At 38.0% G+C, this 15058-nt stretch overlaps 1 protein-coding gene across 3 annotated transcripts in view; it reads right to left on the bottom strand.

Annotated features, from left to right (window-relative positions):
• Nucleotides 1-15058, bottom strand: part of IPCEF1 (interaction protein for cytohesin exchange factors 1) — a 170432-nt gene that overhangs the window by 96271 nt on the left and 59103 nt on the right. The gene's annotated exons all lie outside the window — the stretch shown is intronic.

Genomic DNA, 15058 nt, shown 5'->3' with positions numbered 1-15058 from the left:
GAATGAAAAAAGGAAAATTCTGATAAAATACAGATGACTAATGCCTAACCTCATTAGCAATAAAATAAATGCAAAATAAAACCTCATGACTCCATTTTTAATCTTCAAGATTTGCAAAAAGAAAAAAAATTAAGCAATAGAAGCGACGTTTGGTGGAGGTTGAGATGTGTTGAAAAAAACTCTCACATGTTGTCGGGATGTCAGATTATTACAGACTTAATGGAAGGCAATTTGTCCATGGTAAGGATGACAGTCACAGCGGCAGCTGACATTCACTGAGCCTTTACTATGTGCCATGAACTGTGCTAAGCACTACCTTACCAAACATAAAAAGAGTTTCACAATATATTATTAATTTAAAAGTCAGTTAAAAAAACGTGGCTGGGCATAATGGCTCATGCCTGTAATCCTAGCACTTTGGGAAGCCGAAGTGGGAGGATCTCTTGAGGCCAGGAATTCGAGACCAGCCAGGGCAACATAGCAGTACCCCTGTCTCTACAAAAAATAAAAAAATTAGCTGGGCATAGTGGCACACACCTGTAGCACTAGCTACTTGGGAGGCTGAGACAGGAAGATTGCTTGAGCCCAGGAGTTCGAGACTGCAGTGAGCTATAATTGTACCACTACATTCCAGCCTGAGTGGCAGAGTGAGACCCTGTCTCTGAAAAAAAAAAAAAAAAAAAAAAAAAACTTTACAGAGTGATCTCATTAATTTTTTTTATCATAAAAAGATTTATACACATCCATACTCACATATCAGTGCACTGGCAGGGGGGAAGTCTGAATATATTTTCAGAGAAATGTGTATAGTAATTATGGAACTTGGAACAACCAGTGATTTACTTTTTATTCCCCTATATATTTGTTTTCTACAATAAGCATTTATTTGTAAAATTAAAATGTTCAGATAAAATACTATATTTTATTGACTCCTTACAGCAAGTATTTTTGGTATGCATTAAGAGAAGACATAATAAGCAAAAGCTGGTTTGAATTCAGCAGCACTTTTGAGTAAAGAAGGAAATATATTGTAGAAGTGGAAAGTACCAGCTTTGGATTGGACTAGACTGAATTGAAATCCTAATTTTGCAACTTACTAATTATACAAAACCTGGGACAAATCACTGATGTTCTGAGGCCTCAGAACTCCCACCTGTGAACTGGGAATAAGAATATCATTTCTTCTTTAGGGTTCAATGAGAATTAAATGAGGAAACATCTTTATAATGCTCACAGCAGGGTCTAACATGTACTAAATTTTCAATAAATTATTTTATTACCATAAAACATACTCATTCCTTAAATAAGCATTTATTAAAGGCCAACTATGTATACCTTTTAAATAATATATAAAGCATAGTTGTGAAACCTTTCCTGACTCTACTCAGATAGCTAATCAGTCCCTTCCTTATAATAATATAATAGCTAAATTTATTGCATTTATTAAGCAGTTGCTATGTACGTGGCCCATTGATGATTTTCATGCATCATGCCATATAATTTTCAGAATCACTTTATGAATAATTTATTATAATTAGCCCCATTTCTTAAATGAGGAGATTTAAGCAACTTAGATCAGGAAGTTAGCACATGAATGTGTCAGAACTCAAACCCAGACTGTGGAGCCTGTTCTCTTAACCATCCCTGTACTCTCCCAGCTCTCCCACAAGACATTGTTCATAAGTGACACTACAGTGGCCATAGTAGTGTAACCAGATTCTGTGGGCATTTCTGCCTCCCCAGTTGGACAATGAGTACATTAATCGTAGTGGCTAAGATCTAATCTTCTTTGTGCCCCAGTGCCTAGCCCAGTGAAGGGCACAGATTAGGCAAAATTTGTTAAAATAATTTTTTAAACTAATAGACTACACCCTCAGATGACTTTATTTCAATAGAGTTCTGAATCCTTTTCACTCAGCCAGATTTCTAGAAATAAAACAAGCACAGAATTGGCCGGAGATGGTAGGAGGCAAATAGAAAACATTCACCTCTAATTCTTCTAAGCTTTGAGATTTTTTTAAAATGCACCTGCTCTGGCCACTAACATTAGGCCTTCCTTGGATCCTAAAGAATCTTTCTGTTGTGCACATTCCACCTCCTTACATCCTAACTATCCTTTAAGGGTCTCCACTCTGTCCACACCCATTGCTACCGTCCTCATCCAAGGCACCAGTACCTCTCTCTCAGACCACTTCAACAGCGTCCTACCTGATGTCCTGGCTTTCTCTCTGGCCCAGAATGGTGAGGTTTTTTTCAATGCACATCTGACTATTCATCTCTGTCCTTAAATCCCCTATAATGGTCATTGGTCTTGAGATAAAGACTAAAGTCATAAAAATCTCCTATGAGGGGGATTTTGCACCAGCTGGCCTCTGCCTCCTCCCCAGCCCTTTCTTGTATCATTCCATGTCTCTTTCTCTCCATTTCCCTGTTCCACTAGCTTGTTAAAAATTACTTAAATACATTTCTCCCAATCTCAGAACCTTTGCATATGCTTTACCTCAACAGTCCTCACCCAAGATGGTTTATACCATCCAATTATTTAATCCTCTGCCAGAATATCACTTAGTCAAGAAAACCTTCCCTGATCCTTGTGAGAAATCAACCCCCTTTTATATGCTCTCATATCACCTGATCTTTTATCCATAGATGTTCTCATTATCGTAGAGAATGTTTGTGCAGTTGCTGGTTCTTTCATATCCAACTCCTCACTATAATATAATCTACCTGGTGGCAGGTGCTGTGTCTGGAATTGCTTACTTGTTTGCTGCTTTATTCCCCATCTTTGTACACAGGGTGATTCAATAGATATTTGTTGAATAAGTGAATTAAATATATAAACAGTAAAACCAATAAACTACAGATGAATTTCCATAGAAAATCTATAAATTTCAAATTTTTGTCTTGTGGAATATTGCCATCGTGAACATCCCATGAGAAATCTCCTTCCCAGTCTGCAGAATATGGAGATGAAACCATGTTGAGGTCAGGCTTCCTTCAGTCAAAGAGTAAATGGGTAAAATAATATGCAGTCAGTGGTCTAGAGGATGAAGGTGGGATGGGAGAAAGCTAGGAAGGAGGCTCCTTTGTGGAGGTTATATGTAAGTGTTTGGTTAATAATTTTGGTGTTTGGGGACTTCCTTTCTTAGTCAACATATATGAAATCTAAAATTTTACCAAAATAATCCAAAGTTAATTTGGAGCAGAAGGACCATCAAAATAATCTAAGGTCAACTCTTGTTTCTTCTTTTCCATACAAAGCACATAGCCACAATCAGGAAAAATTTGGAAGTGAAATAGTGGTTATGGAGACACATGCAAATACCTTTGATTACTGTTTTAACAATGAGACTGGTTCCATTAACCAGGCTAACCAAGGCATATGGTATCCCTATGTTGATAAGCTAAATAGGTAGCTCCAAGGTTTTGATGAAAATATATATAAAGCACATAATAAATGTAATTTGAGAAAAAAAAATAATAATAACAATGTTGGTAAAGGTGTTTTGAAAGTAATAGTTTTTTGGTATTCCCAACCCTTTCTGAGAATATCAGTTTAAGTAAAGTGCCTATAAGAAAAAAGTTGAAGGAAAAATTAGTAGCTATTTAATATTCCTTGATAAAGAATTTTGGTATTACCAGGAATTTTGAAATGTATGAGAGCCTAATGACAGGGCAACAAAACACTTTTGTAAATCAAGAGGCTTCCAGTTCTTTGTTTTCAACAAAATTTTTTTACAAAGCCTATTTGAATTGTCTATTAATCTTCAAAAGTAATCGTGATAGATTATCATGTGATATTTGGCATAACCTTGAAAGGAGTTCAAAAAGTGCTCAATTCTCATCCATTTAGTTATGTGAAAAATATTTCTAAGTGCTTACATAAAAATCAAAAATAGGATTAGAATTAGTTCTGAACTCTTCCTCATTCTAGCAATAAATAATATTCATCCATGGATATGTTACATAATTAGGGGGAAAAGTGCCATCTGTCTCATTAAGTAATACATATTTAATAAAAGCTTTTACCTCTTTTATTTAAACATTATTGGCCAAAATGTGCAACATATTCATGTTGCCTATTAAATTATGTACCAATAATAATTGTAATAATAACTCTAAATTAAATCTTTTTGGCTTAATTATGTCACCAAAAAGGTATTTTTAATTAATTGCAATTTAAATATGTATTCTTTTGGCCTAAATCTATAACAGAATTATCAATAAGAGAGTTTCCAGTATACAAATATTATATGATAGGATAGAAACTCACTGGATAGTAAAATGAAAATATGAGTTCCAGGAGAAAAGAAAACAATGTAAAATTTACAAGTCCTAAAGATTACTTCTTTGAAAAAGATAATAAGACATCTGTGGCATTTATATTGCATAGGTTACATTTAAAGAGAAATGTAATCTTTTTTAGCATCAATATTTGAAATATGCCAGAAACCACGTCATTTTCAACTACACGTACAATGAAAACTTTAGGTGGCAATTTAAAGCATAAGGGAGTGTATAGGGGTTCCGTGTTATTTTGTGGGTACACAAACCAAAAAATGTGTTTTAAAACTTTTACACTAAAGCATGTGGATTAGAGTCAAATTTAAATTTGAGTCCCAACTCTGCCATTTGTTAAATGTGGAAATTTATGGAAATTACTTAATTTCTCTAACTAACAGATGCCCCATCTGTTAATAACAACAACAAACTCATAGGGTTTTGTAAGAATTAAATGAAATATCATGTGAGAAACACTTAGGAATAGTACATGCTCAGTTAATGGTATCAATTACCTAGAATTGGAGCAATTACCTAGAAATTGCTTTGTTATACAAAACTATTCTTACTAATGGAATTAGAACACAACTAGAGGGTTTGAGCAAGTGTGATACGAGGTTTCATCAAATAAAATAGCTTTCACACTTCAAGGTTGATTAAACATCCTAGCTGGCTCTCCCAGCAACATTTTTGGTATTTTATTCCAGAATTTAACGGAATAGTTATCTTTATCATATTTAAGACAGTTAACATCTTTAAAGAACAATTTCTTAACACACCACAACATGAGACATTGCCAAACCAATGAAAGCATTAATATTTTTTAAGTTTGTGAAATGAAATAAAATTCATTCTTGATAAACTCTGTAACTGAAAAGTACAAAACCTATTTCATTATCAAATGAATAATAAAGTTAATTTCAAAAAGGAGATTTTCCTTCATACATACAAATGAAGAATCATTCCATTTTGTTTTTTAAACCAAGCGTATTCTAGCAATTTTAGAAATTGTTTGGTAAGCTAGTTAAGGCAGAAATATGGACTCTAGTCCTATATCATTTAAAAACCTGAAAATAAACCAAGAACATCAATATGCAACAAATGCTCTGTTGATAAAGAAGGCTAGTATAATTAGTATTTTTTTAAGAACCAAGAAAATATTTCACTAAGGGATTTAAAGGTTCAATTGATCCAAAAGTAACTGTCTCCATTATTCCCCAATAGATATTTTAATATTTGAAATGATGCGGCAAAATAAGCACCATGCCTAATGTTTTAAACATTTCTTAAGAGAAGACAATTTATTATAATTTAGAGATGATTTTCCAATTGGAAAAAGAGATGGGTTAGGTTGATTCTCTTTTTCACAAAGGCTTAAGTGAAAACAAAACAATTCTGAACTAAAATTTTTAAAACCCACAGACTACTTCACAACTTTTTTATGCTTCAAAATCAGAATGCTAGCATCTCACAAGACATTATCGGAGCAGCAGATGGACTTATAGCAAGTCCGCAAACAAATAATGTGGATTATTCTTAATACAGAAAGAACTAAAGAGGAAACAAAATGTTGGTCATTCTTAAGGCAGAAGTCTCCATCACCAACAAGCACGGAACGCACGTGGCAGCACAAGTCTGCACAGCTGGCAAACGCACTGCGTGTGCACAAGTGGCTTCTGCTCGCTGATGATCTGTCACAGCAATGCCGTGGAAAGCAGAAAAGAATATGCACCCTTGCTCATATATCAAAGCAAAGGACAGGACATAATCTATTCGTTTTGCCAATTAGCAGGAGATACTCTTGTCAAGGCAGAGTAGGAGAGAAAGAAGCAAAGGCAAGACGACCATTCGTGCGTGCAAAGCGGTGTGCCGCGTGGGAGTAGGGGTCCGGGTTATTACTTTGCCCAGGAAATTTATGGGGGCAGTAGAGGAAGAACGGCTTTATCCAAATTATTTCAAGCTCTTTTCTTTTTAATTTAAGCTCAAACTGTCATTCTGATCCCAACCCATTTTCTACGTGCTTTAGAAAATTCTCATACTTTCTTTCTCTTCCACGTATTTTCTCTTTTCTTATTGTCGTCTTTTCTAGTCAGTGCATTTCCTTTCTGCCTTCTCTCCACTTTGACGATAAATTGCCAGATGGTTTTAAGAACCACGGCTTTTTTTTTAAAACAGAGAAACTATGATGCCTAAAATTACTTTATTTTCAACACCACTAAAATACTGCAATACATCATCTGAAGAGATTGGCAGGCCTCTTCCCAACTTTCCCTTCATGCATTCCCACATAAGCTGTCAGCCCTGACAATCAAGGCTCAGACACACAAAATTCACACTCTAAGGGAGGTAAAAACTTTCTCTCAAGGCGGGGTGTGGTGGCTCGTGCCTGTAATCCTAGCACTCTGGGAGGCCGAGGTGGGAGGATCACTTGAGTTAGAGACTTGAGCAAGAGCAAGACCCCATCTTTACTAAAAATAGAAAAAAACATAGCTGGGTGTGGTGGCACACACCTGTAGTCCCAGCTACTTAAGAGGCTGAGGCAGGAGGATCCCTTGAGCCCAGGAGTTCGAGGCTACAGTGAGCTATGATGACAAGGTGACAGAGCAAAACTCTGTCTCAAAAAAAAACAAAAAAAAAACGTCTTTCAACCAATAATGTCAATCTCTTCCATCTCTGCTTGCAGTGAACCTTTTTACCATAGTAACAACTAGGTGGCAAACTGCAAACTCCCCTGAGTCACTAAACTACAGGGTCTCTTGCCCTTCTGTGGCCTCCAGAGCTAAAAATGTCTAAGATTAGGTCTGCACCCACAGCAAGCCCTTAGGCCCGGCAAGTGGAGACCGGCCATGGGACGCCCCCCAGCTGATTCTCCTCCAAGCACCCAGAGTCCAGCACGGGCCTGCATGCACCCCATGTTGGTCCCCCCAGTCAAGGCGCTCTCCCTTCACCAGCCCGTGGGTTCGACCAGATGCCCCCGAGAGCACCAGGACTTGTTTCTACATTGCTGACTTTGTCCCATGGTTATCTTAAGTTCCATGTCTGCCTGGAGAACAATTATTCTTACTAGCCCTTCAAAACAGGGCTGCACGCTGACTCTCAGCTATTTGAATTTATTTATATAGGCAGAGGCCCCGTAAAAGCACATTTGCACACACACACACCCCAACACACACAAGCACACACACACACACCCTCGTGGCAGCCTTTGTTCAATTTTACCAATGCAGATAAAATGCAGCGTTACATCTGCCTCCTCCTACGCCAGCTCCAGATCCGAGGAACTTCTAAGAGCCAGTCATTCTAAGACCCAAATAGCTGTGTGCTTAGGTGCAATTTTAAGGGATTGTGATAGAAACTCCAGGAGCCATCTCAAAGGTTTGTACTGGCCTCAAGGTGCCACATGATGCAGAAAAGGGACACCAAGCCCATAACGAGGCCATGGCCAGCATCGGTAGCCGCTGGGCAAGGTATGAGACATGAGGCCCCCTCTAGTGTGTCCCGTGAGCACACCCTGGTTCCTACCAGGTCCCTACTGTGGTGGCCCCTAAGTGACACGCCTGATTCCCAGCTCACTTTCCCCCCAGGCAGCGGGCGCGGGAGCAGATGCCATGCTCTACGGTGGGCCAGACAAGAATGGCCAATGATGACCCTTATCTTTCTGCAACTCGCATCCCTCAATTTCTCCAAATGAATAATAATCATATTTTCTTACTTTGCGAAACAGTATGTTTTTGTGCTTGGCGAAGTTCAGACAGTGTGCACACCGCTCTTGAGGCAGCCAATCACTTTACTTCAGCTTTGCCAAACAGAAGTTGCACTCGGCACGCTACACCAAAGGGACGAGGGGCGCCCCATGCAGCAGGGGCCCACCTATTCCCACGACAGGAGCATCGCTGGCTGCGAGGCAGCCACAGGAGAGGAAAACAATTCTAAAACTGCCAGCCACCTGCACCTGTTGCTCTGACTTTCAGCCAAAATTCCTCTTCTGTCTGGCTAGCTGTTTCATTAGGAAATACCACTTTAATGGGCCTAATGATTTTGCAAAGGTAGTGCCCATGGCCTCGTCAGACGGGAGAGGTCGAGACCACAGGAGCCAAACTGCTGTGCAGAATAGCAGGAAAGGCTGCCTTTCCCAAGAACAGGGCGACCTCCCTTGGAGGCTCTTATAATGCTATTTGGCCAAATTATTGCCAAATATCATTATCCAAGTCTTCACAGTAAAATAATATTACTCACATTTTCACTGGTGAAGAAACTTACCTAAAGAGCAGGTGGACTAAGCAGTGTACAGAGCTAGCAAGTTCCAAAGACAGAACGTGAATTCAGATCTTCAGATTCTAAGTCCAAAACCCTTTGGTCATCAGCAGCGCTGTTTCATGCTGACCTTTGCCTTTTCAACATCTCCTTAGCAGCACGTGTAACTTTTTTCCAAACAGTAGAGCTCATTACGTTCTTACAGAATGAATGGATCTAATAATTCTTACAGAAGCTCTGGGCTACACCCACAGTAGGCACCTACTATGTGCTGACTTATATTGACCCTGCAACAACTTAAGGACAAGTTAGAGGGGGTAAGCTATTTACCAAATGTGGACGATTCAGAAGAGACCTAACGTGACTCATAGTTATAATGTGGCTGCCCAAATGGCTACACGTGGAATCGCAGATCGGCTGCCACTGCGTGGTTTGGAAGGGTCTGATCCGCAAGGTGTGTATTGCTCTTAGAAAGAGACACGGAGAGCCAAACAAGCCTCCTAGCAGAGGCTTCATTCAGAAATACTGCGGGGCTGAGTTCCTGGTCAGAATCCTAAGTGGGCAGGCTTCTGTCCACATCATCCGGCCGGCAACACAGGCACAGGGACCTGAATTTTTTATCTGCTGACAGTGCTGGGTTAGTGTCTCCAAAATTTTTCTATAGCAAGAGTAAGAGATGTAGCTAAACTACACCTATTTATTCTTTAGGAAGAACTGTTAAATTAAGGTCATTTTTCAATATCCTCCAAAATTAAGATATTTGTTGACACAATCCACACGAGCTAATGCCTTCAGAAATAGATTAGCTGTCTCTGGAATCGTAACATGTGTGCAAGGAGACACCTAGTGGCATAACACGTAACTACAATATTTAGCTTGAGAGTAAAAATAAAAGCATCGTTCTGATTCCCTAATTTGACATTCTTCTGATTTCAATGGAGAATTTTTGAAATTACTAGAATCAGAAACCCAGAAATCTAAGTTTTCTAAAAGAAAATTTTGTGCTTATTTCTCCTGGAAGTGTTTTCTCTTTTGTTTTTTTTTTAAATTAGACTATGTGACTGTGTGAAGTTCTGAGAAGTGACAGACGTTACAGAGCTGATTGCAACTGGCCGGCCACTTTACTTCACCTTTCCCTGAACACAAATGCGCTTATTTTTTGTTTCCATCCCTTTATAGACTTTCCGTGTGAGATTTTCCATTTGTCTTTGGGTTGTTTTGTTCTTGCTTTTAATTAAGTACAGCCAAAGACTTCTCTTTTTTTCCAGCCAGTTTCCTGTGGTCCCCCCAGCTTCCTGTGGTCTACCCACTCTCATCATTGCATCCTCACTTTCTCACCCGCCTGTCACCTACACGCCGTGCTCCACCCACACGCTCACCTTCCACTTACACATGCACCTTCCACTCTCACTCCTGCCCCAGATCTCAACTCACAAGGAAAAGTCAGACGGCACAAAAGAGAAGGAATCATCTATTTTTTTTTCCTTACTTGGTAGTACTAACACGGTTATGTCAAAAGTTTAGATTACAAATTGATTTTAATTAAATATAATAGATAAGTTTAATTGCAATTTATATGACCCTATGTGCTCGAACTCATAGGATTTTATTTACATCTGGAAGGGAAACGTGGGCTCCAGCAGCCAGATGGACATTTACAAAGTCCAGCTCCCCTGAGACTGCCATGCTGTAAAGAACAGTGTAGAGAGACCCAGGAGAATGAGAAGCCAAGGGATACCAAGGCTCCAATTGTGTGGATGAAGACATGATCTTGAATAGATCCTCAAGTCCTGGCCACCCTGGCTAAAGCCACACAAATGAAAGGTGAACTGCCAAACTAACCCCTCCCCAAATTCCCGTCACGAGCAAAACAAAGAGGTCCTTACCCTGCCACTTTCAGTAAGTAAGGAGGTCCTCACTTCCTCCGTCATATATTTGATAGCAACATGTTGAAACCCTTTCTTTGATATTAAGAATAAACCGGGCCGGGCGCTGTGGCTCACGCCTGTAATCCTAGCTCTTGGGAGGCCGAGGCGGGCGGATTGCTCAAGGTCAGGAGTTCGAAACCAGCCTGAGCAAGAGCGAGACCCCGTCTCTACTATAAATAGAAAGAAATTAATTGGCCAACTGATATATATATAAAAAAATTAGCCGGGCATGGTGGCGCATGCCTGTAGTCCCAGCTACTCGGGAGGCTGAGGCAGAAGGATCACTCAAGCCCAGGAGATTGAGGTTGCTGTGAGCTAGGCTGACGCCACGGCACTCACTCTAGCCTGGACAACAAAGTGAGACTCTGTCTCAAAAAAAAAAAAGAATAAACCAAATATGCTCTTTATCATTTAACAACATTGTATCAGAAGTACTGGGGAAAATCTAGTAAAATGTATACTGATTGAAAAGTAAGAAATCAAGACTGTCAGTGTTTTCATATTATATTATTTTATATATAGAAAGAATCTACACACAAATTATTAAAAGTAAAAGGTGCACATAGCAAAGCCAATATAGTGAGTCAATAACATTTCTACATACCAGTAAGTTTGAAAATTAAATTTCTAAGAAGATTTTGTGATAGCAGCATCATAAAATTTCAAGTACATTAGAATGAATCTAATAAAAGACTATAAGACTTCTATAAAACATTGTTAAAAGAAGCTATGGAAGATCCAAGTAAGTGGAAGGATACATCATGTTCATTAACTGGAAGACTCAATATTATAAAGATGACTGTGGGTAGTGATTTTCCTTTGCTGTTATTTTTATTATTCTATGATGATATGGTTGTGATCCTACCTTTTCTTCTAGAACTTGTTTTGTCTTGCCTTCTATATTAGATCTACAATATACTTGCAATTGACTTTTTATTATGGTCTCAAATAAAGGTCAAGTTTCATTTTTTAAATTACTAACCAATTGTCTCAGTATCATTTATTGAAAATAATGTCACTTCCCCACTAGCTCTAACCATAAAGGAAAAAGTATAAGTTGGAACACATTAAAATTAAGAAGTCTTATTCACCAAAAGACAACCTCAGGGATTGCAAAAAACAACCAAATTAAATAAGAAGAGATACGTGCAAAACATATAACTGGCACAAGGCTATATATCCAGAATATGTAAAGAACTCCTACAAATCAATAAGGAACAGGCAGAAAACGAAAGAAAAAAATGAGAAAAGACTTAATAGTCATTTCACAAAGGAGGATAATCAATTAGCCAATATACATTTGAAGGTCCTTAACCTCATTACCAGTCAGGGAAATTCAAGGCAAAACTGCAATGAAAAAACATTAAACACCCACCAAGATAGTGACATTTTAAAAGATTGACACTTCCAAGTGCATCAAAATTGTAGAGCCAATGAACTTAAACACTGCTGGTGGGGAACCATTTTGGAAAATTGGCAATATCTGCTAAAGTTGATCACATGCACAATCTACACCCATAAACCTTACTCTTAGGTGTGCATGCCTCAGATATGTGTGCACATGTACACTGAAAACATGTGTAAGAATATTTCTATCCACTTTATCAATAGCTAGAATGTTAAAAACACCCCAAAGGTCCATCAACAGGAAAGCAAGTAAACAAATTGCGATATAGTCATACAATGGACTACGTAGCAATAAAAAAGAAAAAACTACTTCTATCCACAGTGATATAACATTGAGAGACAGAAGCCAGACACTAAAGAGTATAGACAATATGATTCCATTTATATAAAATAATAAAACAGGCAAAACTAGATCATAGTGTTTAGGGAAGTGTACTTAGGTCATAGAATTATAAAGGAACAACAGGACATAATGACCGCAGATGGCAGGAGAGTAGTTATCTTTGGAAGAAGTCAGGGATTATGTATTGGAAGGGGCACAAGAGGGGACTCTGGGGTCCCAGCAGTATTCGATTTCTTGACTCAAGTAGGAGCTGCAAGAGTTTATGCTTTATGGTAAGTTATCCAACTATTTAAATTTGTTTTATGTACTCCACTAAATATATGTTATATTTCAGAATAAAAGTTATTTTAAAAAGCGAGAACTAGCAATGTGTTATCTAAAAGAGGAAACACAGAAAACAAAAAGTTACAGAAGATTAAAAATAAAAAGATAGAAACAGATATCCAGGCAAACATACGCCAAAGGGAAGCTGTGGTAACAATTTTTAATATCTGGAAATATAAAATTCATGGCAAAAATAATATATATACAAGAGAAATATGTTATGGCCTGTTTAATAAATGGCAGAAAATGCAGCCTTCATAAAAATACAAATATATTGCCTTAAAATATATCGAGCAACCATGACTCATAGAACTAGAGAGAAATAAAGCAATAAATAAAAGGAAATAAATAACAGCAATTACAGTTGAAGATTATAGCACACACCTCCCAGGAAACAATAGCTCAAGCAGACAATAAGTAAAGGGAGATGCAGATGACCCAAATGACACAAATTAGTAAATTCAGCCTACTGGATACCTAAGACTCTACCCTCAAAAACAAAAGAATATGCCCTCCTTTCCAGCACACAGTGTCTATTGTCAAAAACTGATGAAGTACAATATTACAAAGGAAGCCTTGATAAATTTCATAGACTCAGTTTAATATAGAGTACGTTCTCTGGCTATAAAGAATTAACTATAGAAATTAATAATGAAAGCATAGCTTTAAATAGTCTATATGTATGTAAACTAAATTTCTTACTCCTAAAAAATCTGGGTGTTAAAAAGGAAATGAAATGGGAAATTTTTCATATTTCTACATATAAATAAATAGAATTTATCACCATTGAAAACACACGTCAGAATTTTTAGGATGTGACTAAAGTATTTTTAGAGAAAAATTTATACCTCAAATACATTTATCAAAAGACAAGAAAGAATGAAAACAAATAAGCTAAGGTTTAACACACAAAATGTGAAAAATAGCCAAAAGAGAAATAATAAAAATAAAGGCACAAATCAATAATAGAAGATTATTAAAACCAAAAGCTAGTTCTCTGGGGAAAAAATTAATAAGACACAATTCCAGAAAAACAATGGGGGGAAAAACTAGACACAAATAAAACCCTCCAAGTTACAACTCTTAATCTGTCAACTATTTAGCCTGTAATTGTTAACTTCAAAAATTTCATTTAGATGCAAGTCAATAGTTAAGAAGAAATCTAACACTATAGAGAGATTGCCTGATAATCCATCCTGCAATCCTATTTTCTTGAAAAAAAATGAAATATTCTTTATCTAAGTCTCGCTTATTTTTTCATATATGGGTCATTGGAAGTAAAATATCTAACTGAAATTAAAAACAAATTATTTAGGAAGTCAGAGAAAATTATTTGCCCCATAATCTTTCCAGGCACCATCATCTAACATTTAAAGACTGTTAACAACATATACAGACAATTATACACACACTTGAAATTCCAAATGAAAGAAATAGGAAAATGACTGTCAGGTTTCAGAGTCCGTTGTTTTGTTCTACCTGCTAGTCCCATCCCCTTCGAGCACAAGCTCCCATTTCTCAAGCTCACCAGAGGGTCTTTTACTGGGGCATTTATTCATTTGTGTCTGGCCAGCTCCTTTTATTTCAAGGAGCTGCCCCTTCTCTGTGTGGCAGTCAGTCATAGGCCCCGCCTCCCCAGCACAGGTGTAAGTGAGCATAGGACATAGTGGGCCAATCATTCATTCATTCAGCAAATATGTGTTGTCTATTTTCCAGGCATAGTTTTAGGACCTGAAGATTCAACGGTGAACACAATAGATAAAACTTCTTGCCTCATAGGATATATATTTCATGGAGGCAGATAATTAACAAGGTAATTATATAAAATACATGGTATATTAGAATGTGATAAATGAAGAAAAATAAAATACAGAAGATTATTTTAAATAGGTGGACAGGAATAATCTCACTAAATAGCTGACATTTGAGTAATGACTTGAAAGAGACGGGCACATGGGTATGCAAGGGTGGAGCAGTGTCTAGAGAACAGCCACAGCAAAGGCCCGAGTTGGGACTGGAGTGTATGTGGCTTGTGCCAGACGCAGCAAGGTGGCTGGCGTGGCTGAGTCTGCAAGCAGAGTTGGGAGGAGAGTGGGAGGAGATGAGGTCAAGAGTCAGGGGAGGCCAGATCACGCAGATCATGGGTGGTCTTTTAACCCACTGTTGAAGAGTTTAGCTTTCCTTGAAGTGAAACAGGCAAGCTTTGCAGGGGTCTGCTCTGACAAACACATTAACAGCTCTGGCTCTGGCACTGAGAACAGACTGAAGGGACGAGAAGACATAAACAGAGAAAGCAGTTAAGATGCTACTGGAATGAATGATGGGGAAGAGATGATAATGTCTCGGACCAGAGGGCCAGTGGTGTAAGCGGTAAGAAGTAGATGGACCAAAGTCTTATCCTGTTTGCCACAATGACCAATTCAGAAAAGAGAATATGAACCAACTCCAGATAATCAGGAAGTTCTGCCTGAAGCATTGGGAAAGAGACCTGCCCTTTTTTCCTGGGGTGTTAGCCACAAAT

This window comes from Microcebus murinus, chromosome 5 (genome assembly GCF_040939455.1).
Source record: "Microcebus murinus isolate Inina chromosome 5, M.murinus_Inina_mat1.0, whole genome shotgun sequence".
NCBI classification, from domain to species: domain Eukaryota; kingdom Metazoa; phylum Chordata; class Mammalia; order Primates; family Cheirogaleidae; genus Microcebus; species Microcebus murinus.
This window is presented reverse-complemented; position numbering and strand designations above follow the sequence as displayed.